This window comes from Pleurodeles waltl, chromosome 4_1 (assembly GCF_031143425.1).
Source record: "Pleurodeles waltl isolate 20211129_DDA chromosome 4_1, aPleWal1.hap1.20221129, whole genome shotgun sequence".
Lineage (NCBI taxonomy): Eukaryota > Metazoa > Chordata > Amphibia > Caudata > Salamandridae > Pleurodeles > Pleurodeles waltl.
Genome location: NC_090442.1, coordinates 424,184,112 through 424,205,807, shown reverse-complemented (window position 1 = coordinate 424,205,807; position 21,696 = coordinate 424,184,112). Strand labels below are relative to the sequence as shown.

The 21,696-nt window shown below is 45.6% G+C and overlaps 1 long non-coding RNA gene across 1 annotated transcript; it reads right to left on the bottom strand.

Annotated features, from left to right (window-relative positions):
- Positions 1–1,275: 1,275 nt before the first annotated feature.
- LOC138287814 (uncharacterized) lies at positions 1,276–4,980 on the bottom strand. Its single transcript, XR_011202285.1, has 2 exons — positions 3,809–4,980; positions 1,276–1,751 (listed from the first exon to the last, which is right to left on the bottom strand). It is a non-coding gene; the product is annotated as an uncharacterized lncRNA (long non-coding RNA).
- Positions 4,981–21,696: the final 16,716 nt, after the last annotated feature.

The window sequence follows — 21,696 nt, the reverse complement described above, 5'->3', positions numbered from 1 at the left end:
CCCCTGTCAGCCGCGAGAAAGAGAGATTCATCTACCCACACGGGATTGCTGGCAGCCTGCGCCAAGCTCCAGCACGAGGTCCGGCAGATTCGAATCTGACTCTCTGCAGCCTGTTACATTCGTTACAAAGGTGTGCCCCCTCCTCTCAGACCTGGGAAACTGAGCAAGCCTTTTGGAGACTGGCCAGGTCTCCAAGACTACTCCTGTTCCCAAGCTCAAGGGAAGAGAAACGACGCCCATGTACTCTCTCTTATCAGGTCTAGTCTACTGTGAGAGCAAAACATCTTGGTTCTCTGGTGCAAAAACACAGCTTGGAAAAATACAGAACTCCACGTTAAAGGCAATGGGCAGCTAACCTAAATATCAAATGCAATGTCATGTTAAAGGCAATAGGCAGCTAACCTAAATATCAAATGCAATGTCTAGTGTCATGTCAAAGCCAATAGGCATCTAAGCTGAATACAAAATGCAATGTCTTATATCATGTCAAAGCCCATAGGCAGCTGAGCTGAATACAAAATGCAATGTATAATATCATGTCAAAGCCAAAAGGCAGCGGAGCTGAATACAAAATGCAATGTCTAATATCATGTCAAAGCCAATAGGCAGTTAAGCTGAATATCATGTCAAAGCCAATAGGCAGTTAAGCTGAATACCAAATGCAATATATAATATCATGTCAAAGCCAATAGGCAGTTAAGCTGAATATCATGTCAAAGCCAATAGGCAGTTAAGCTGAATACAAAATGCAATATATAATATCATGTCAAAGTCAATAGGCAGCGGAGCTGAATACAAAATGTAATATATGATATCATGTCAAAGCCAATAGGCAGAATATCTAATAGCATGTCAAAGTCAATAGGCAGCTAAACTGAATACATCATGTCAAAGCCAATAGGAATGCAATGTCAAAGCCAATAGGCGGCTAGACTGGATACAGCATGTCAAAGCCAATAGGCAGAATACAGAATGTAATGGCTAATGCAATGTCAAAGCCCATAGGCGGCTAAACTGAATACAGAAAGCAATGGCTAATGCCATGTCAAAGCCAATAGGCACAATACAGAATGTAATGACTAATGCAATGTCAAAGCCCATAGGCGGCTAAACTGAACAAAACATACCATGTGCTACTGGTGAACATTGAGCAACTAATATGCGCAGTGGTGAAACACAAAGTCATTGGTCAAAACAAAACTTTATCAAATGGCAGGACATTCCGCCCTTTGACCAATGAATTTTTGTTTCACATATCTCATATTTCAAACAAACAAAAAAAAAAAAAAAAAAAAAAAACATCAGCACAAAAAAAAACATTATGATCAAAGCAATCCCTGTAAAGCAATAGAAGTGAATTAACACATTGATTTCATAACCTTTCACATCAGATACATCTACATAAAAAAAACTGGGCAATTTTTATACTCTGAATGAGTCTCTAATTCAACAGTGTTAGCAATTTGATGTGGCATGAATTCTGCTCATGTAAAGGTGCACGGTCCACCTGAAAGGTTTTCTGGAAGGTAAGCAAAAGTCAGAGTTCCATACGAGAGGGGAAAAAAAAAAAACACAGCAAACAAGTTGAACTTGAACTGAAGGCGCAGTTTGCGCAAAGTGGATCCATGGTGCTGGCACTTTACTCAGCCAGGTTCAGGTTGGGGATTCGGTCCCTTCCCCGACCCCACACGCACACACCGGAAGGGGGACCACACAGCGCACTCAGGGACAGTGGCGAAACGTGGTCGGATCTGCAAAAGAAACAAGTATGACTTTTCTTGCAAATAACATTTTTCATTTAAACTGCACCCTTCCTCTTTCTTTCCCTGTTTTATAATCAGCAGGACGTTTTTGGGGCCCTTTGTTATATTTTCTGCAGGTTCTGGAGGGTCACTTGGGGCTTCAGCCCACACATCAGTACTGAGGTTTTTATCTGCTGCGCCACAGCTTCCTTTTTCTTGCACTGTCAGAAGGGCTGGGGCAGACTCCTTCTTTACCAAACCTCCATTCACTGCATTTTCGCCAATTTGGGCCATTCTGTCTCCAATTTGTATGAATAAATCAGATTCTTTTCTAGGTATCAGCATAATTTCGATTTTTCCTTGGTAATTTGCAGCAATCACTCTCCCTAAAACCTGATCACTTTGCCATTTCTGTCCTGGTAACTTTCCTCTCCCCAACTGCTCTGTGACTGCTTGCATGACAGATTGCTTTTGTGCATGCTGCACAGTTTTTATCAAATCTAGGGGAATGGGCATCTCTCTCATCTCTGCCCACCTGTAAGTGGCCTTTTCACATTTCTGGGGCACCCACATAGCTATCCCCACTAAGGCAGAATTCTGGGTGAACACTTCTCTCTCTGCATTTTTCTCATTAACATCTGCAAGGTAATTGAACCAGTTAGGTACAAGCCATGTGGCTAAAACATTATCAAAGAACCAAAAATCAGCGTAAAAATGACACATCTCGCGTAGCTCTTGCTTTAAAATCTGACACACATTATACCACGCTGTTCCTTCTACGGTGCCAGAAAACAACATTTCAGTCAATGAATCATTAGTAAAACAAACATGCTTTTTATCTTCAGTAGACACGAATTCAAATGGTGCACACAACTTCATTGATAATTCTTTTATCTGTGGTACTCTAGCCCTGTCTTGCAAGTACCAGATCCATTGTATGATTCTAGCTAGGGGCAGTATTTTCTTTCCTTGTTCTTGATTTAAATATACATAAGTATTTCCTTCTTGCACTGCGCAGAAACCTAAAGTCTGCATTATTTCATTTGCCAAATCACACGCGCGCAGTTGCATATTATTTTTCACAGTGACCATATACAAAAGTGTTAGGATTTCTCTCAAATGAGGGCTATTCTTTTTCCAAAAATCAAACAAGCTAATGAAACTCGGGGTGTCTTGCTCTAAAATCCTTCGTTCGTAACTCGTAAATCACATTCTGGTCTCTCGTCCCTGTTATCAGTTAAGGAATGCACTTTGGCTGCCAAAAACCCTGGCTCACACAGAAACTCAATGCAGCTCGGAGCTGTCTTAACCCCCTCATTACTGGAATGGGACAAGAAAGATTCTTCATTTTTATAACTTTCAGCATTATTTTGAATTATTGTATCCTGGCTAATTTGCTCACGTAAATTCCTATTTTCATGTTCCAACTTCCTACATTTCTCCTGCATTTCTCTGTAAGCAGATAAAGGTATCCAGACCTTTCTGTCATCATTACTTCCAAAACACACGTTTTCTACATATATACAACGGGAATTATTTCTCAAAACAACATCAGGCATTTTAGCTACACATGCATTTTCTTCTGTAATTCCCCAAACAGAAAACAATTCACAGTTTTTCTTAGCACCATCAGGCAGTTCATCAACACATGTATTCTCAGACATGGTCTGCCGTGCTACTGTGATTCCCCAAACAGAAAACAATTTCTGTAATTCTCCAAACAACAAAAAACAATTACACTTTTAAAGTGTGCACTTAGAAATCTACTAACTCGTCAAACCCTTTAATCACCTCTTAATGACCGACCCCACGACTCCAGGTACCAATTGTAGTGCTTTCCTCTTATTTAGTTTCTAAGCACTAACATAACACAACAGAAATGCACTTGTGAGGTCAAAGAAGACTTTTATTGTTATTTTATTCTTCCCCAACCACACTGTTTATGAATGAATGACGAATTAGTAGCTTTCAAGTCCGCGTTAATCAAACAGAATATATCAGTTTGCAATATACACAGCAGGTTATATTTATAAGATATTGAATGCAAAGCAAAACAAATACTTCACCGTGTGGGAACTATTCACAGCTTCATCTTTCTAAGGTCTGCAAGCTGAGGACCCCTGTCAGCCGCGAGAAAGAGAGATTCATCTACCCACACGGGATTGCTGGCAGCCTGCGCCAAGCTCCAGCACGAGGTCCGGCAGATTCGAATCTGACTCTCTGCAGCCTGTTACATTCGTTACAAAGGTGTGCCCCCTCCTCTCAGACCTGGGAAACTGAGCAAGCCTTTTGGAGACTGGCCAGGTCTCCAAGACTACTCCTGTTCCCAAGCTCAAGGGAAGAGAAACGACGCCCATGTACTCTCTCTTATCAGGTCTAGTCTACTGTGAGAGCAAAACATCTTGGTTCTCTGGTGCAAAAACACAGCTTGGAAAAATACAGAACTCCACGTTAAAGGCAATGGGCAGCTAACCTAAATATCAAATGCAATGTCATGTTAAAGGCAATAGGCAGCTAACCTAAATATCAAATGCAATGTCTAGTGTCATGTCAAAGCCAATAGGCATCTAAGCTGAATACAAAATGCAATGTCTTATATCATGTCAAAGCCCATAGGCAGCTGAGCTGAATACAAAATGCAATGTATAATATCATGTCAAAGCCAAAAGGCAGCGGAGCTGAATACAAAATGCAATGTCTAATATCATGTCAAAGCCAATAGGCAGTTAAGCTGAATATCATGTCAAAGCCAATAGGCAGTTAAGCTGAATACCAAATGCAATATATAATATCATGTCAAAGCCAATAGGCAGTTAAGCTGAATATCATGTCAAAGCCAATAGGCAGTTAAGCTGAATACAAAATGCAATATATAATATCATGTCAAAGTCAATAGGCAGCGGAGCTGAATACAAAATGTAATATATGATATCATGTCAAAGCCAATAGGCAGAATATCTAATAGCATGTCAAAGTCAATAGGCAGCTAAACTGAATACATCATGTCAAAGCCAATAGGAATGCAATGTCAAAGCCAATAGGCGGCTAGACTGGATACAGCATGTCAAAGCCAATAGGCAGAATACAGAATGTAATGGCTAATGCAATGTCAAAGCCCATAGGCGGCTAAACTGAATACAGAAAGCAATGGCTAATGCCATGTCAAAGCCAATAGGCACAATACAGAATGTAATGACTAATGCAATGTCAAAGCCCATAGGCGGCAAAACTGAACAAAACATACCATGTGCTACTGGTGAACTTTGAGCAACTAATATGCGCAGTGGTGAAACACAAAGTCATTGGTCAAAACAAAACTTTATCAAATGGCAGGACACATGCCAAAAATAGGGTACTTTCCTACAACAGGGCGCTTCCCAGTAGGGAGTAACAACTCATGTACCAAGCAGCAGGCATGGTCAGGTATGGGTAGGCCTAACTCCCCCAAATGTCGATCTGTCAGCTTACAGGACAGCCATTATATCTGCGATGCCAAATAATACTGCTCAAAATCAGGAACACCGAATCCACCTCTGTCAAGGAGGAGTTGAAGTTTGTGTAAGGCAACACGTTGTCCATCCTTATTTCATATAAAGGTTCCTAGCATGCTGTGCAGCGTGCAAAAGGTGGAACTCGGTACATGTATTGGTACATTTTTGAAGTAATACAGGAGTCGTGGCAGTCCAAAGCATGAGAGCACCATAAACATATAGTCCCAGTCCAACGTATCAAATGCCCGCTCCAGGTCTATCAATAAACAGGCAGCATACGGCCAAATGGTTGGTGCCTGCTCTAGTACTCGATGAAGTCTACTGATGTTTTACGTAGTGGAACTACTGGGAATAAAGTCATTTTGATCAGCGTGTACTAGTTGGGGCCTATGCTCTGCCAGGCAACCAGCGAGGGTCTTACTGAGTATTTTATAGTCCGTGTCCAACATAGACAGTGGACAATACAATGTCACCTCTAATGGTTCCTTATCCGGCTTCAGTAAGAACACTATGAGGGACTGACAGAGCATGGGGGCAGTCTTCCCTCTGTGAGGGCCACCTGATATACTTTCAACAGTTTGGGTATTAAGATGTTATCACAGGCCTTATAAAACTCTATTGGCAGGCCATCTAGGCCTGGGGTTTTACCTCTAGCTGAACCTCCAATGGACACTCTTAGTGCCTCCTCTGTGAGGGGCAATTGCAGCTCCTCTCCAGCTACTTGAGCTACTGTGGGTATCTCAATATTACCCAAGAAGGCCTGTATAGCAGAAGTCTGATCAATAGGAGGCGGGTCATATAGGGTCCGTTAGTAAGAGGTGAACGTGGCGTGGATGTCCTATTGACTAGTGACCATGCGGGTCAGTGTTCAAGGATTGTTAATTCTTTATGTATATCTGCCCACACCCCCACCACTGCATTTATGCAGTGGCCTCAGAGTACCACCTTTAATGTGTCCCATTCTATGGACCTAGTTGTTGCCTTGCCCCAGTTTTCCGACAAATACCGGTTCAGGACTGCTGGATTTGATTAGCGAAACGTAATGTCATCTATGAGCACCTATTGAAAAAGCCAGGTTGGGATAGGCGGCCAAGGAGTTCCCCAGTTCAGGTGTAACTGCAGAGGGTTGTGGTTGGAAAAGGTCCGGCTGAGGTATTCCCCAGTTTCTACTTTCATGTGTATGACTGATTGACATAGTATCCTGTCCAGTCTCACATGCAAATCATGAGGCGGGGAATAGTAGGAGTAGTCTCTAACATTTGGGTATGACACATGCCAGGTGTCAATAAGTGACCTAAGGGTGATTCACTGCATTAGGTTAGTTGCAGCCACTACTACTGGGGAGGTCAGCAACGGGGACTTGTGGAAGGATCATGGAAGATTGACTGTGCAGTGAAGCAATCAAGCCAGACTTTGACTGGGAGTTCTCTGCAAGGGGCAGCAAAAGGGGGAAGTGGTGCTCCGAGGTCAAGTGGGTGATCACTGTCAACATGTGTTGCTGTTGGTCTCTCGCCTTTGCTGAAGAGGGTGCTCCCTCTGCTGGTGAAGTCAAAACATTCCGGCCTCATCGCCAACATACATGCCACCGCCCCCCCACCACAGGGTCCTGCACTGGAGTTGCCAGAGTGGAGGATTCGTAGCGCACTGCTCCACCCAGTCCCAGGCATCTCTAGGCTCTGTAAAGAAATAGCTGGTCTGATTTACTAGCACTTTAAGTTTCACTGGGTATAGTAGGGAGTAAGTGAGTCCAAGTTGGTGTAGCTGCTTATTGCCCCCCAGAAAAGAGGCCCTCTGCCGTTGCAGCCCTAAGGTGTAATCAGGGAAGAGTAAATATAGTGTGCTGTCATGTTGAATGGGGCCCAAGGTACATACTGCTTTCAAGATAGTCTCCTTAACCTTGAAATTCAAGAGTTGAATCACTACTGGCCTAGGAGGAGATCCCACCGGGGGTCTCCACTCCTGGACCCTGTATGCTTGCTCTACTTGGTAGTATATGGATAGGGTTGCTGAGGTTATTTTCTGTGACAGCCACTGCTCAGAAAATGAGACCAGATCATGGCCTTCCACCCATTCAGGAAAGTCAACAATCCAGAGGTTGCTGTGGCGGGATCGTCCTTCAGAATCCTCCACACGGTTTTCCAGTTCCTGTACTCGGGTCACCAGAGTGTGTACTTCACTTTCCAGGTCCACGACGGTTGGGCGTAGTTCCTTACGGGTGTCTTTGGTCTAAGGAACACGTCCTAACAGTTTTTTGTGTTGTTCTCGCTTACCGTGAACAGGTCTGCACCCCCCACCGTGGGCACTTTAGGTCTGTGTATCTGGGAAGCAGCGGTAGGAGCTTTGCACACTCCTCCACGATGCTGGAATCCACCACAAAGCCCTGAACGGGCTCATATCCTTCCTCTCGGGCAGAACCCAAAGAGTCCGCCTCCCACCGTTCCTGTCAAAAGCCACAAAGACCATCTGCGGAGTCCCCCAGGGATCCTCACTCAGCCCCACCCTCTTCAATGTCTACATGGCTCCGCTAGCCAACATCGTCCGACCCCACGGCCTCAACATCGTCTCCTACGCAGACGACACTCAGCTGATCCTCTCTCTCACGAAGGAACACGCAGCCGCCAAGACCAACCTCCACACCGGGCTCCTTGCCATCGCCAACTGGATGGAGACAAGCCGCCTCAAACTAAACTCGGAGAAGACCGAGATCATCATCTTCAGCTCCAACAAAGCAGCATGGGACGACTCCTGGTGGCCATGCAGTTCCCAGCGCCCACCACCCACATAAGCAACCTCGGCTTCATACTGGACTCATCGCTCACTATGACCCAGCAAGTCAATGCCATCTCATCCTCATGCGTTAATACCCTTCGCATGCTTCGCAAGACCTTCAGATGGATTCCCATTGAAACCAGAAGAACGGTCACCCACGCCCTCGTCAGCAGCAGACTGGACTATGGTAACGCACTCTACGGGGGAACAACTACCAAGCTCCAGAGAAAACGTCAGCGTATCCAGAACACCTCAGCATGACTCATCCTCAACCTCCCTTGCCACGAACACATCTCAGCCCACCTCAGAGACCTCCACTGGCTCCCCGCCAACAAAAGGATCACCTTCAAACTCCTGATCTACGGCCACAAAGCTCTCCATGATGCCGAACCTTCCTACCTTAACGAGCGCCTCAACTTCTTCACCCCGACACACCAGATCCGCTCCGCCAACCTCGCCACCGTTCCCCACGTCCACCGTACCACAGCTGGCGGCAGATCCTTCTCCCACCTTGCCGCCAAGACCTGGAACTCCCTCCCCGTCAACCTACGTCTGACCCAGGAACTCCTGACCTTCAGGAAGCACCTCAAGACCTGGCTCTTTGAGCAGTAGCACCCCCCCCCAGCGCCTTGAGACCCTATTGGGTGAGTAACGCACTTAACAAATTACTGATTGATTGATAGGAGCTCAGAGTCAGTATAATAGTGTTCCTTGGCCGAGTGGACCCGCCTCACCTCTCAGACGTGTTGTTGGAAATAGAGGAGATGGGTATGTGCTATCCCTGGCCGTCATTTACAGGCTGTGTGAGTCCCCTCATCTTCACGTTCAGAATGAGGAATCTCTGGTGCGGACAGCCAATTCCCAATTTGCGGAGGATGATCGGGAAGGGGAGAGGCGGAAGGCTCAAGTTCTAGAGCCACCTCACCTCTCCACTTCAACAAGAGTTTACTTTTAGGACAGGGACACGAACAGTTCAGCTCCCTCCCCAGTGCTGGAGGTGGGGTGATTCCTGTACCAAAGGGGTTCCTCACAGGGTGGTTCTAACCCCTTGCGGGCACTTCTTTGAGAGGAGTAGGGCGGTTATGCACCTATGGCAACTGCCAGGCTTAGCCCAGGCCCAGCGTGGATAACCTGCTCTTTAATGTGGATTGGGAGAAATGAATAGTAGTCAGTCCCCCAGGTCACCCCCTGATGCAGTAGACAAGAGGCGCCCATGTGCAATGTCTCAATTGTGGGTGGTGTCTCAAATCCCCAACTCTACTCCAGCTCGGGCCTCCGAAAATATACCTGCAATGCCTGTTTTTGACAGTTGTGGCTCTGGGGCAGCCAGCTACAGCGTGGTGGTCTCCCTGGGTGCTGATCGGAGAGGTAGCAGTCATTCACTAAGGCAGGTGCAGGCCACCCTGCTCACTGGGCCTGCTCTGTCCTCTGAGTGGCGATCGTTGGTGGTGCAGGCCTCTCCCAGCAGCGCGGAGCGGCATCGGCCTCACGTCACTGCAGGCCTAGGCTGCGCTGCTCACCACGTCACCACACCCACATTTCAGCGCTGTGCTGCGCCGCTTCACTTACTTGCCTCTGAAGCAATTGTCATGGCTCCTACCTCTGGCGATCTAGTCAGAGGTAGGAGCTAGGGGGGCAGAGGAGGGCTTCTCCTCGCTGTTCACAAGGGTAATCTAATGGGCCCAGTCTAGCAAGAGGACTCCACTGGACTAGGCCTCGGCTCCCCACGATGGGAAGCACACTGCAGCTGGCTGGTTACCACAGGGCAGTTTAGCACCCAGGAGCAGCAGGCGAGTGGCCTCCCTGGGGAGCATCAGGTCACACTCACCCTCATGCAGCCATCATGAGGGTTGCTTGGTGCCAGATAGTGCAGCCATGATCGTTGCTTGCGTCTGCCACCTTGATGCATGCAATCATGCCTACCTTTGCACTATCAGGTTAATGTGGTTTGGATCAGGGTTTTCCTGATCCAACATATGGTCAAGTCTCCGAGATGCTTTTACCTTTAACTGGTGTGCATGTCTTCCATGAGGTTCCTATGAGTTTATTTAGGATGCTATTTTATCATAGAAATTTGTAATTTTTATTTCATTATGTTCTTATGTGCCACAGCTTAACCCAGAAGAGAGTGACAGTGTGCTTCTCTGAGAGTAAAACAAACAAGAGGTATACTACACAATATCATATTGAAAAGCAGACGTGAGGCATGCAGCAACGACACAGAAACCAATATGTCACAGGAAAAGCAGACAATACGAAAAAGAAGGTAGTATGGTAAGTGGACTATCTGGGAATGGTGATGGCCTAAAGGTGTCAGTGTGAGAGGGATATGACTCTCACTAGTATCTTTTAGAGGTTTCTTCAATTTATATATCGCCAATGGGAAGGAAAGAGAGGACAGGGTGAGAAATCTAAGCGAGTGAGCATTCCAGGTTTTAGATACTTTACTAGAAAAGCTGTTTTCATGGTGGGTCATTTTTTGATACTCCTGACATTGAGGTGAAGGGCTGCTTGCCTGTCAAATAGCTTGTTTCAATGGATCAGTTTGCAGGCTGCATTTGAAGTGGATTCTGTGATTTAAGGGGTAGCCACTGTAGAAACTGCAGGATAGAAGAGTTGTGATCAAGCTTCTTCTTTCCTTCAATGAGATTGGCCCCAAAGTGAAGGAGCAAGACTATATTCATAGAAGCCCATGAACAGTGTGCAGCAATATTTGATTCTAGATATGAGCAGTGCTTGAACCAAGTGTTTTGGGTCAGATCTGAGAAGGAAATGTCAGATGTCTCTTAGAGTGCATGGATGAAGGGATGTAAATATAGCAGCAGCTATTCACAAACCTGTCTAGAATTTAGAACGTCTGCTTGTCAAGGCTTTCACTTGCAGGAGAACTCCTCAGGATCAGTGCGATGTACAATATGGTTCACCTCTTGACATCCCCAAATCCACTTACTATTAACCCCTTTGCTGCCAGGCCTTTTCCCCCTCAGGTGCCTGGCCTTTTGTAGGTTATTTGGGGCAGTTTGCACTTAGGCCCTCATAACTTTTTGTCCACATAAGCTACCCACGCTAAATTTGTGTCCTTTTTTTCCAACATCCTAGGGATTGTAGAGGTACCCAGAGTTTGTAGGTTCCCCTGAGGGAGACCAAGAAAATAGCCAAAATACAGCAAGAATTTCGTTTTATTCAAACAAATGGGGAAAAAGGGCTGCAGAAGAAGGCTGATGTTTTTTTCCCCTGAAAATGGCAATAACAAAGGGTTTGTGGTGCTAAAATCACCATCTTCCCAGCTTTCAGGAACAGGCAGACATGAATCAGAAAACCCAATTTTTCAACATAATTTTGGCATTTTACTGGGACATACTCTATTGTTTCTATTTTTTGTGCTTTCAGCCTCCTTCCACGTAGTGACAGAAATGAGTGTGAAACCATTGCTGGATCCCAGAAAGCTAAACATTTCTGAAAAGTATGCACAATTCTGAATTCAGCAAGGGGTCAGTTGTGGTCAAGGTTTTCCTACAGAATATCACAGCTGAAATAAAAAAAAAGATTGCAATTGAGGTGAAAAAAACCAGCCACTTTTTTCAGCGTTTTACTCTGTAGCTTTTTCCTGCGATGTCAGATTTTTTAAAACAAAATACAGTTACGCCTGGTGGACTCTTCTGGTTGCAGGGATATATAGGGTTTGTAGGTTCACCAAGAACACTAGGTACCCAGAACCAATAAAATAGCTGCACCTTGCAATGGGTTTTCATTCTATGCCAGGTATACAGCAATTCATTTGCTGAAATATAAAGACTGAAAAATAGGTATCAAGGAAACCTTTGTATTTCCAAAATGGGCACAAGATAAGGTGTTGATAAGCAGTGGTTATTTGCACATCTCTGAATTCCGGGGTGCCCATACTAGCATGTGAATTATAGGGCATTTCTCAAATAAACGTCTTTTTTACACACTGTCTTACATTTGGAAGGACAAAATGTAGAGAAAGACAAGAGGCAACAACACTTGTTTTGCTATTCTGTGTTCCCCCAAGTCTCTCAATAAAAATGGTACCTTACTTGCGTAGGTAGGCCTCATGCTGGCGACAGGAAACGCAACATGGACACATCACATTTTTACATTGAAATCTTATGTGTTTTTTGTAAAGTGCCTAGCTGTAGATTTTGGCCTCTAGCTCAGCCGGCACCTAGGGAAACCTACCAAACCTGCACATTTTTTAAAACTACACACCTAGGGAAATCCAAGATGGGGCGACTTGTGGTGCTCTCACCAGGTTCTGTTACCCAGAATCCTTTGCAAACCTCAAAATTTGGCCAAAAAAACACTTTTTCCTCACATTTTGGTGATAGAAAGTTCTGGAATCTGAGTGGAGCAACAAATTTCCTTCCACCCAGCGTTCCCTCAAGTCTCCCGATAAAAATGGTACCTCACTTGTGTGGATAGGCCCAGCGCCCGTGACAGGAAATGCCCCAAAACACAATGTGGGCACATCACATTTTCCCAAAGAAAACAGAGCTGTTTTTTGCAAAGTGCCTAGCTGTGGATTTTGGCCTCTATCTCAGCAGGCACCTAGGGAAAACTACCAAACATGCACATTTTTTAAAACTAGACACCTAGGGGAATCCAAGATGGGGTGACCTGTGGGGCTCTCACCATGTTCTGTTACCCAGAATCCTTTGCAGGCCTCAAAATTTGGCCAAGAAAACATTTTTTTCTCACATTTTGGTGACAGAAAGTTCTGGAATCTCAGAGGAACCACAAATTTCCTTCCATCCAGCTTTCCCTCAAGTCTCCCAATAAAAATGGTACCCCACTTGTGTGGGTAGGCCTAGCGCCCGCGACAGGAAATGCCCCAAAACACAACGTGGGCACATCACATTTTCTCAAAGAAAACAGAGCTGTTTTTTGCAAAGTACCTAGCTGTGGATTTTGGCCTCTAGCTAAGCGCCACCTAGGGAAACCTACCAAACCTGCAAATGTTTTAAAACTAGACACCTAGGTGTATCCATGATGGGGTGACTGTTGGGGCTCTCACCATGTTCTGTTACTCAGAATCCTTTGTAAACCTCAACATTTGGCAAAAAAAACACTTTTTCCTCACATTTTGGTGATCGAAAGTTCTGGAATCTGAGAGGAGCAACAAATTTGCTTCCACCTAGCGTTCCTCCAAGTCTCCCGATAAAAATGGTGCCTCACTTGTGTGGGTAGGCCTAGCGCCCGCAACAAGAAATGCCCCAAAGCACAATGTGGGCACATCACATTTTCCCAAAGAAAACAGAGCTGTTGTTTGCAAAGTACCTAGCTGTCGATTTTGGCCTCTAGCTAAGCGCCACCTAGGGAAACCTACCAAACCTGCACATTTTTTAAAACTAGACACCTAGGTGTATCCATGATGGGGTGACTGTTGGGGCTCTCACCATGTTCTGTTACCCAGAATCCTTTGTAAACCTCAACATTTGGCAAAAAAAAACACTTTTTCCTCACATTTTGGTGATCGAAAGTTCTGGAATCTGAGAGGAGCAACAAATTTCCTTCCACCTAGCGTTCCTCCAAGTCTCCCGATAAAAATGGTGCCTCACTTGTGTGGGTAGGCCTAGCGCCCGCAAAAAGAAATGCCCCAAAGCACAATGTGGGCACATCACATTCTCCCATAGAAAACACAGGTGTATTTTGTAAAGGGCCTAGCTGTGGATTTTGGCCTCTAGCTCAGCCAGCACCTAGGGAAACCTACCAAACCTGCGCAATTTGGAAAACTGGACACCTAGGGGAATCTAAGATGGGATGACTTGTGGGGCTCTCACCAGGTTCTCTTACCCAGAATCCTTTTCAAGCCTCAAGATTCGGCCATAAAGCACTTTTTCCTCACATTTTGGTGATAGAAGTTCTGGAATTTGAGAGGAGCCACAAATTTCCTTCCACCCATAGTTTCCCCAAGTCTCCCAATAAAAATGCTATCTCACTTGTGTAGGTAGGCCTAGCGCCCGCAACAGGAAATGCCCCAAAAAACAACATGGGCACATCACATTTTCCCAAAGAAATCAGAGCTGTTTTTTGCAAAGTGCCTAGCTGTGGATTTTGGCCTCTAGCTAAGCGCCACCTAGGAAACCCTACCAAACCTGCACATTTTTTAAAACTAGACACCTAGGTGAATCCATGATGGGGTGACTGTTGGGGCTATCACCAGGTTCTGTTACCCAGAATCTTTTGCAAACCTCAAAATCTGGCCAAAAAAACACTTTTTCCTCACATTTTGGTGATAGAAAGTTCTGGAATCTGAGAGGAGCAACAAATTTCCTTCCACCCAGCGTTCCCTCAAGTCTCCCGATAAAAATGGTACCTCACTTGTGTGGGTAGGCCTAGCGCCCGCAACAGGAAATGCCCTAAAGCACAATGTGGGCACATCACATTCTCCCATAAGAAAAACACAGCTGTTTTTTGCAAAGTGCTTAGCTGTGGATTTTGGCCTCTATCTCAGCCAGCACCTAGGGAAAACTACCAAACATGCACATTTTTGAAAACTAGACACCTAGGGGAATCCAACATGGGGTGACCTATGGGGCTCTCACCAGGTTCTGTTACCCAGAATCATTTGCAAGCCTCAAAATTTGGCCAAAAAAACATTTTTTCCTCACATTTTGGTTACAGAAAGTTCTGGAATCTCAGAGGAATCACAAATTTCCTTCCACCCAGCGTTCATCCAAGTCTCCCAATAAAAATGGTACCCCACTTGTGTGGGTAGGCCTAGCGCCCGTGACAGGAAATGCCCCAAAACACAATGTGGGCACATCACATTTTCCCAAAGAAAACAGAGCTGTTTTTTGCAAAGTGCCTAGCTGTGGATTTTGGCCTCTAGCTCAGCAGGCACCTAGGGAAAACTACCAAACATGCACATTTTTGAAAAGTAGAAACCTAGGGGAATCCAAGATGGGGTGACCTGTGGGGCTCTCACCATGTTCTGTTACCCAGAATCTTTTGCAAGTCTCAAAAGTTGGCCAAGAAAACATTTTTTCCTCACATTTTGGTCACAGAAAGTTCTGGAATCTCAGAGGAACCACAAATTCCTTCCATCCAGAGTTCCCCCAAGTCTCCCAATAAAAATGGTACCCCACTTGTGTGGGTAGGCCTAGCGCCCGCGACAGGAAATGCCCCAAAACACAATGTGGACACATCACATTTTCCCAAAGAAAACAGACCTGTTTTTTGGAAAGTGCGTTGCCGTGGATTTTGGCCTCTAGCTCAGCCGGCACCTAGGGAAACCTACCAAACCTGCGTATTTTTTAAAACTAGACACCTACGGGAATCCAAGATGGGGTGACCAGTGGGGCTCTCACAAGGTTCTGTTACCCAGAATCCTTTGCAAGCCTCAAAATCTGCCCAAAAAACACTTTTTCCTCACATTTTGATGACAGAAAGTTCTGAAATCTGAGAGGAGCCACAAAATTCCTTGCATTCAGCATTTCTCCAAGTCTCCCAATAAAAATGGTATCTCACTTGTGTAGGTAGGCCTAGCGCCCGCGACAGAAAATGCTCCAAAACACAACGTGGGCACATCACATTTTCCCAAAGAAAACAGAGCTGTTTCTTGCAAAGTGACTAGCTGTAGATTTTGGCCTTTAGCTAAGCGCCACCTATGGAAACCTACCAAACCTGCACATTTTTTAAAAATAGACACCTGGTGAATCCAAGATGGGGTGACTGTTGGGGCTCTCACCAGGTTATGTTACCCAGAATACTTCTTAAACCTCAAAATGTGGCCAAAAAAACACTTTTTCCTCACATTTTGGTGATAGAAAGTTCTGGAATCTGAGAGGAGCAACAAATTTCCTTCCACCCAGCGTTCCCTCAAGTCTCCCGATAAAAATGGTACCTCACTTGTGTGGGTAGGCCTAGCGCCCGCAACAGGAAATGCCCTAAAGCACAATGTGGGCACATCACATTCTCCCATAAGAAAAACACAGCTGTTTTTTGCAAAGTGCTTAGCTGTGGATTTTGGCCTCTATCTCAGCCAGCACCTAGGGAAAACTACCAAACATGCACATTTTTGAAAACTAGACACCTAGGGGAATCCAACATGGGGTGACCTATGGGGTTCTCACCAGGTTCTGTTACCCAGAATCATTTGCAAGCCTCAAAATTTGGCCCAAAAAACATTTTTTCCTCACATTTTGGTTACAGAAAGTTCTGGAATCTCAGAGGAATCACAAATTTCCTTCCACCCAGCGTTCATCCAAGTCTCCCAATAAAAATGGTACCCCACTTGTGTGGGTAGGCCTAGCGCCCATGACAGGAAATGCCCCAAAACACAACGTGGGCACATCACATTTTCCCAAAGAAAACAGAGCTGTTTCTTGCAAAGTGCCTAGCTGTGGATTTTGGCCTCTAGCTCAGCGCCACCTATGGAAACCTACCAAACCTGCACATTTTTTAAAAATAGACACCTGGTGAATCCAAGATGGGGTGACTGTTGGGGCTCTCACCAGGTTATGTTACCCAGAATACTTTGAAAACCTCAAAATGTGGCCAAAAAAACACTTTTTCCTCACATTTTGGTGATAGAAAGTTCTGGAATCTGAGAGGAGCAACAAATTTCCTTCCACCCAGCGTTCCCTCAAGTCTCCCGATAAAAATGGTACCTCACTTGTGTGGCTAGGCCTAGCGCCCGCAACAGGAAATGGCCTAAAGCACAATGTGGGCACATCACATTCTCCCATAAGAAAAACACAGCTGTTTTTTGCAAAGTGCTTAGCTGTGGATTTTGGCCTCTATCTCAGCCAGCACCTAGGGAAAACTACCAAACATGCACATTTTTGAAAACTAGACACCTAGGGGAATCCAACATGGGGTGACCTATGGGGCTCTCACCAGGTTCTGTTACCCAGAATCATTTGCAAGCCTCAAAATTTGGCCCAAAAACATTTTTTCCTCACATTTTGGTTACAGAAAGTTCTGGAATCTCAGAGGAATCACAAATTTCCTTCCACCCAGCGTTCATCCAAGTCTCCCAATAAAAATGGTACCCCACTTGTGTGGGTAGGCCTAGCGCCCGTGACAGGAAAAGCCCCAAAACACAACGTGGGCACATCACATTTTCACAAAGAAAACAGAGCTGTTTTTTACAAAGTGCCTAGCTGTGGATTTTGGCCTCTAGCTCAGCAGGCACCTAGGGAAAACTACCAAACATGCACATTTTTGAAAAGTAGAAACCTAGGGGAATCCAAGATGGGGTGACCTGTGGGGCTCTCACCATGTTCTGTTACCCAGAATCTTTTGCAAGCCTCAAAAGTTGGCCAAGAAAACATTTTTTCCTCACATTTTGGTGACAGAAAGTTCTGGAATCTCAGAGGAACCACAAATTCCTTCCATCCAGCGTTCCCCCAAGTCTCCCAATAAAAATGGTACCCCACTTGTGTGGGTAGGCCTAGCGCCCGCGACAGGAAATGCCCCAAAACACAACGTGGGCACATCACATTTTCCCAAATCAAACAGACCTGTTTTTTGCAAAGTACCTAGCTGTGGATTTTGGCCTCTAGCTAAGCGCCACCTAGGGAAACCTACCAAACCTGCACATTTTTTAAAACTGACACCTAGGTGTATCCATGATGCGGTGACTGTTGGGGCTCTCACCATGTTCTGTTACCCAGAATCCTTTGTAAACCTCAACATTTGGCAAAAAAAACACTTTTTCCTCACATTTTGGTGATTGAAAGTTCTGGAATGTGAGAGGAGCAACAAATTTCCTTCCACCTAGCGTTCCTCCAAGTCTCCCAATAAAAATGGTGCCTCACTTGTGTGGGTAGGCCGAGCGCCCGCAACAAGAAATGCCCCAAAGCACAATGTGGGCACATCATATTCTCCCATAGAAAACACAGGTGTATTTTGCAAAGGGCCTCGCTGTGGATTTTGGCCTCTAGCTCAGCCAGCACCTAGGGAAACCTACCAAACCTGCGCAATTTGGAAAACTGGACACCTAGGGGAATCTAAGATGGGATGACTTTTTGGGCTCTCACCAGGTTCTGTTACCCAGAATCCTTTTCAAGCCTCAAGATTCGGCCATAAAGCACTTTTTCCTCACATTTTGGTGATAGAAGTTCTGGAATTTGAGAGGAGCCACAAATTTCCTTCCACCCATAGTTTCCCCAAGTCTCCCAATAAGAATGGTATCTCACTTGTGTAGGTAGGCCTAGCGCCCGCGACAGGAAATGCCCCCAAAACACAACGCGGGCACATCACATTTTCCCAAAGAAATCAGAGCTGTTTTTTGCAAAGTGCCTAGCTGTGGATTTTGGCCTCTAGCTAAGCGCCACCTAGGGAAACCTACCAAACCTGCACATTTTTTAAAACTGACACCTAGGTGAATCCATAATGGGGTGACTGTTGGGGCTCTCACCAGGTTCCGTTACCCAGAATCCTTTGCAAACCTCAACATTTGGCCAAAAAAACACTTTTTCCTCACATTTTGGTGATAGAAAGTTCTGGAATCTGAGAGGAGCAACAAATTTCCTTCCTCCCAGCGTTCTCCCAAGTCTCTCGATAAAAATGGTACCTCACTTGTGTGGGTAGGCCTAGCGCCCGCAACAGGAAATGCCCCAAAGCGCAATGTGGGCACATCACATTCTCCCATAGAAAACACAGCTGTTTTTTGCAAAGTGCCTAGCTGTGGATTTTGGCCTCTAGCTCAGCCAGCACCTAAGGATCCCTACCAAACCTACGCATTTTGGAAAACTAGACACCTAGGGGAATCCAAGATGGGATGACTTGTGGGGCTCTCGTCAGGTTCCGTCACCCAGAATCCTTTTCAAGCCTCATGATTCGGCCATAAAGCACTTTTTCCTCACATTTTGGTGATAGAAGTTCTGGAATTAGAGAGGAGCCACAAATTTCCTTCCACCCAGAGTTCCCCCAAGTCTCCCAATAAAAATGGTATCTCACTTGTGCGGGTAGGCCTAGCGCCCGCGACAGGAAATGCCCCAAAACACAACGTGGGCACATCACAGTTTTCCAAAGAAAATAGAGCTGTTTTTTGCAAAGTGCCTAGCTGTGGATTTTGGCCTGTAGCTAAGCCCCACCTAGGGAAACGTACCAAACCTGCACATTTTATAAAACTAGACACCTAGGTGAATCCAGGATGGGGTGACTGTTGGGGCTCTCACCAGGTTCTGTTACCCAGAATCCTTTGCAAACCTCAAAAGTTGGCCAAAAAAACACTTTTTCCTCACATTTTGGTGACAGAAAGTTCTGAAATCTGAGAGGAGCCACAAATTTCCTTGCATTCAGCATTCCTCCAAGTCTCCCAATAAAAATGGTACCCCACTTGTGTGGGTAGGCCTAGCGCCCGCGACAGGAAATGCCCCAAAACACAACGTGGGCACATCACATTTTCCCAAACAAAACAGAGCTGTTTTTTGCAAAGTACCTAGCTGTGGATTTTGGCCTCTAGCTAAGCGCCACCTAGGGAAACCTACCAAAGCTGCACATTTTTTAAAACTGACACCTAGGTGTATCCATGATGCGGTGACTGTTGGGGCTCTCACCATGTTCTGTTACCCAGAATCCTTTGTAAACCTCAACATTTGTCCAAAAAAACACTTTTTCCTCACATTTTGGTGATTGAAAGTTCTGGAATGTGAGAGGAGCAACAAATTTCCTTCCACCTAGCGTTCCTCCAAGTCTCCCAATAAAAATGGTGCCTCACTTGTGTGGGTAGGCCTAGCGCCCACAACAAGAAATGCCCCAAAGCACAATGTGGGCACATCACATTCTCCCATAGAAAACACAGGTGTATTTCGCAAAGGGCCTCGCTGTGGATTTTGGCCTCTAGCTCAGCCAGCACCTAGGGAAACCTACCAAACCTGCGCAATTTGGAAAACTGGACACCTAGGGGAATCTAAGATGGGATGACTTTTTGGGCTCTCACCAGGTTCTGTTACCCAGAATCCTTTTCAAGCCTCAAGATTCGGCCATAAAGCACTTTTTCCTCACATTTTGGTGATAGAAGTTGTGGAATTTGAGAGGAGCCACAAATTTCCTTCCACCCATAGTTTCCCCAAGTCTCCCAATAAGAATGGTATCTCACTTGTGTAGGTAGGCCTAGCGCCCGCGACAGGAAATGCCCCCAAAACACAACGCGGGCACATCACATTTTCCCAAAGAAATCAGAGCTGTTTTTTGCAAAGTGCCTAGCTGTGGATTTTGGCCTCTAGCTAAGCGCCACCTAGGAAACCCTACCAAACCTGCACATTTTTTAAAACTAGACACCTAGGTGAATCCATAATGGGGTGACTGTTGGGGCTCTCACCAGGTTCTGTTACCCAGAATCCTTTGCAAACCTCAACATTTGGCCAAAAAAACACTTTTTCCTCACATTTTGGTGATAGAAAGTTCTGGAATCTGAGAGGAGCAACAAATGTCCTTCCACCCAGCGTTCTCCCAAGTCTCTCGATAAAAATGGTACCTCACTTGTGTGGGTAGGCCTAGCGCCCGCAACAGGAAATGCCCCAAAGCGCAATGTGGGCACATCACATTCTCCCATAGAAAACACAGCTGTTTTTGGCAAAGTGCCTAGCTGTGGATTTTGGCCTCTAGCTCAGCCAGCACCTAAGGATCCCTACCAAACCTACGCATTTTGGAAAACTAGACACCTAGGGGAATCCAAGATGGGATGACTTGTGGGGCTCTCGTCAGGTTCCGTCACCCAGAATCCTTTTCAAGCCTCATGATTCGGCCATAAAGCACTTTTTCCTCACATTTTGGTGATAGAAGTTCTGGAATTTGAGAGGAGCCACAAATTTCCTTCCACCCAGAGTTCCCCCAAGTCTCCCAATAAAAATGGTATCTCACTTGTGCGGGTAGGCCTAGCGCCCGTGACAGGAAATGCCCCAAAACACAACGTGGGCACATCACAGTTTTCCAAAGAAAATAGAGCTGTTTTTTGCAAAGTGCCTAGCTGTGGATTTTGGCCTGTAGCTAAGCCCCACCTAGGGAAACGTACCAAACCTGCACATTTTATAAAACTAGACACCTAGGTGAATCCAGGATGGGGTGACTGTTGGGGCTCTCACCAGGTTCTGTTACCCAGAATCCTTTGCAAACCTCAAAAGTTGGCCAAAAAAACACTTTTTCCTCACATTTTGGTGATAGAAAGTTCTGGAATCTGAGAGGAGAAACAAATTTCCTTCCACCCAGCGTTCCCCTAAGTCTCCCGATACAAATGGTACCTCACTTGTGTGGGTTGGCCTAGCACCCGCAACAGGAAATGCCCCAAAGGACAATGTGGGCACATCACATTCTCCCATAGAAAACACAGCTGTTTTTTGCAAAGTGCCTAGCTGTGTATTTTGGCCTCTAGCTCAGCCAGCACCAAGGGAAAACTACCAAACAAGCACATTTTTGAAAACTAGACACCTAGGGGAATCCAAGATGGGGTGACCTATGGGGCTGTCATTAGGTTCTGTTACCCAGAATCCTTTGCATGCCTCAAAATATGGTGGCCAAGAAAACAATTTTTCCTCACATTTTGGTTACAGAAAGATCTGGAATCTCAGAGGAATCACAAATTTCCTTCCACCCAGCGTTCATCCAAGTCTCCCAATAAAAATGGTACCCCACTTGTGTGGGTAGGCCTAGCGCCCGTGACAGGAAAAGCCCCAAAACACAACGTGGGCACATCACATTTTCACAAAGAAAACAGAGCTGTT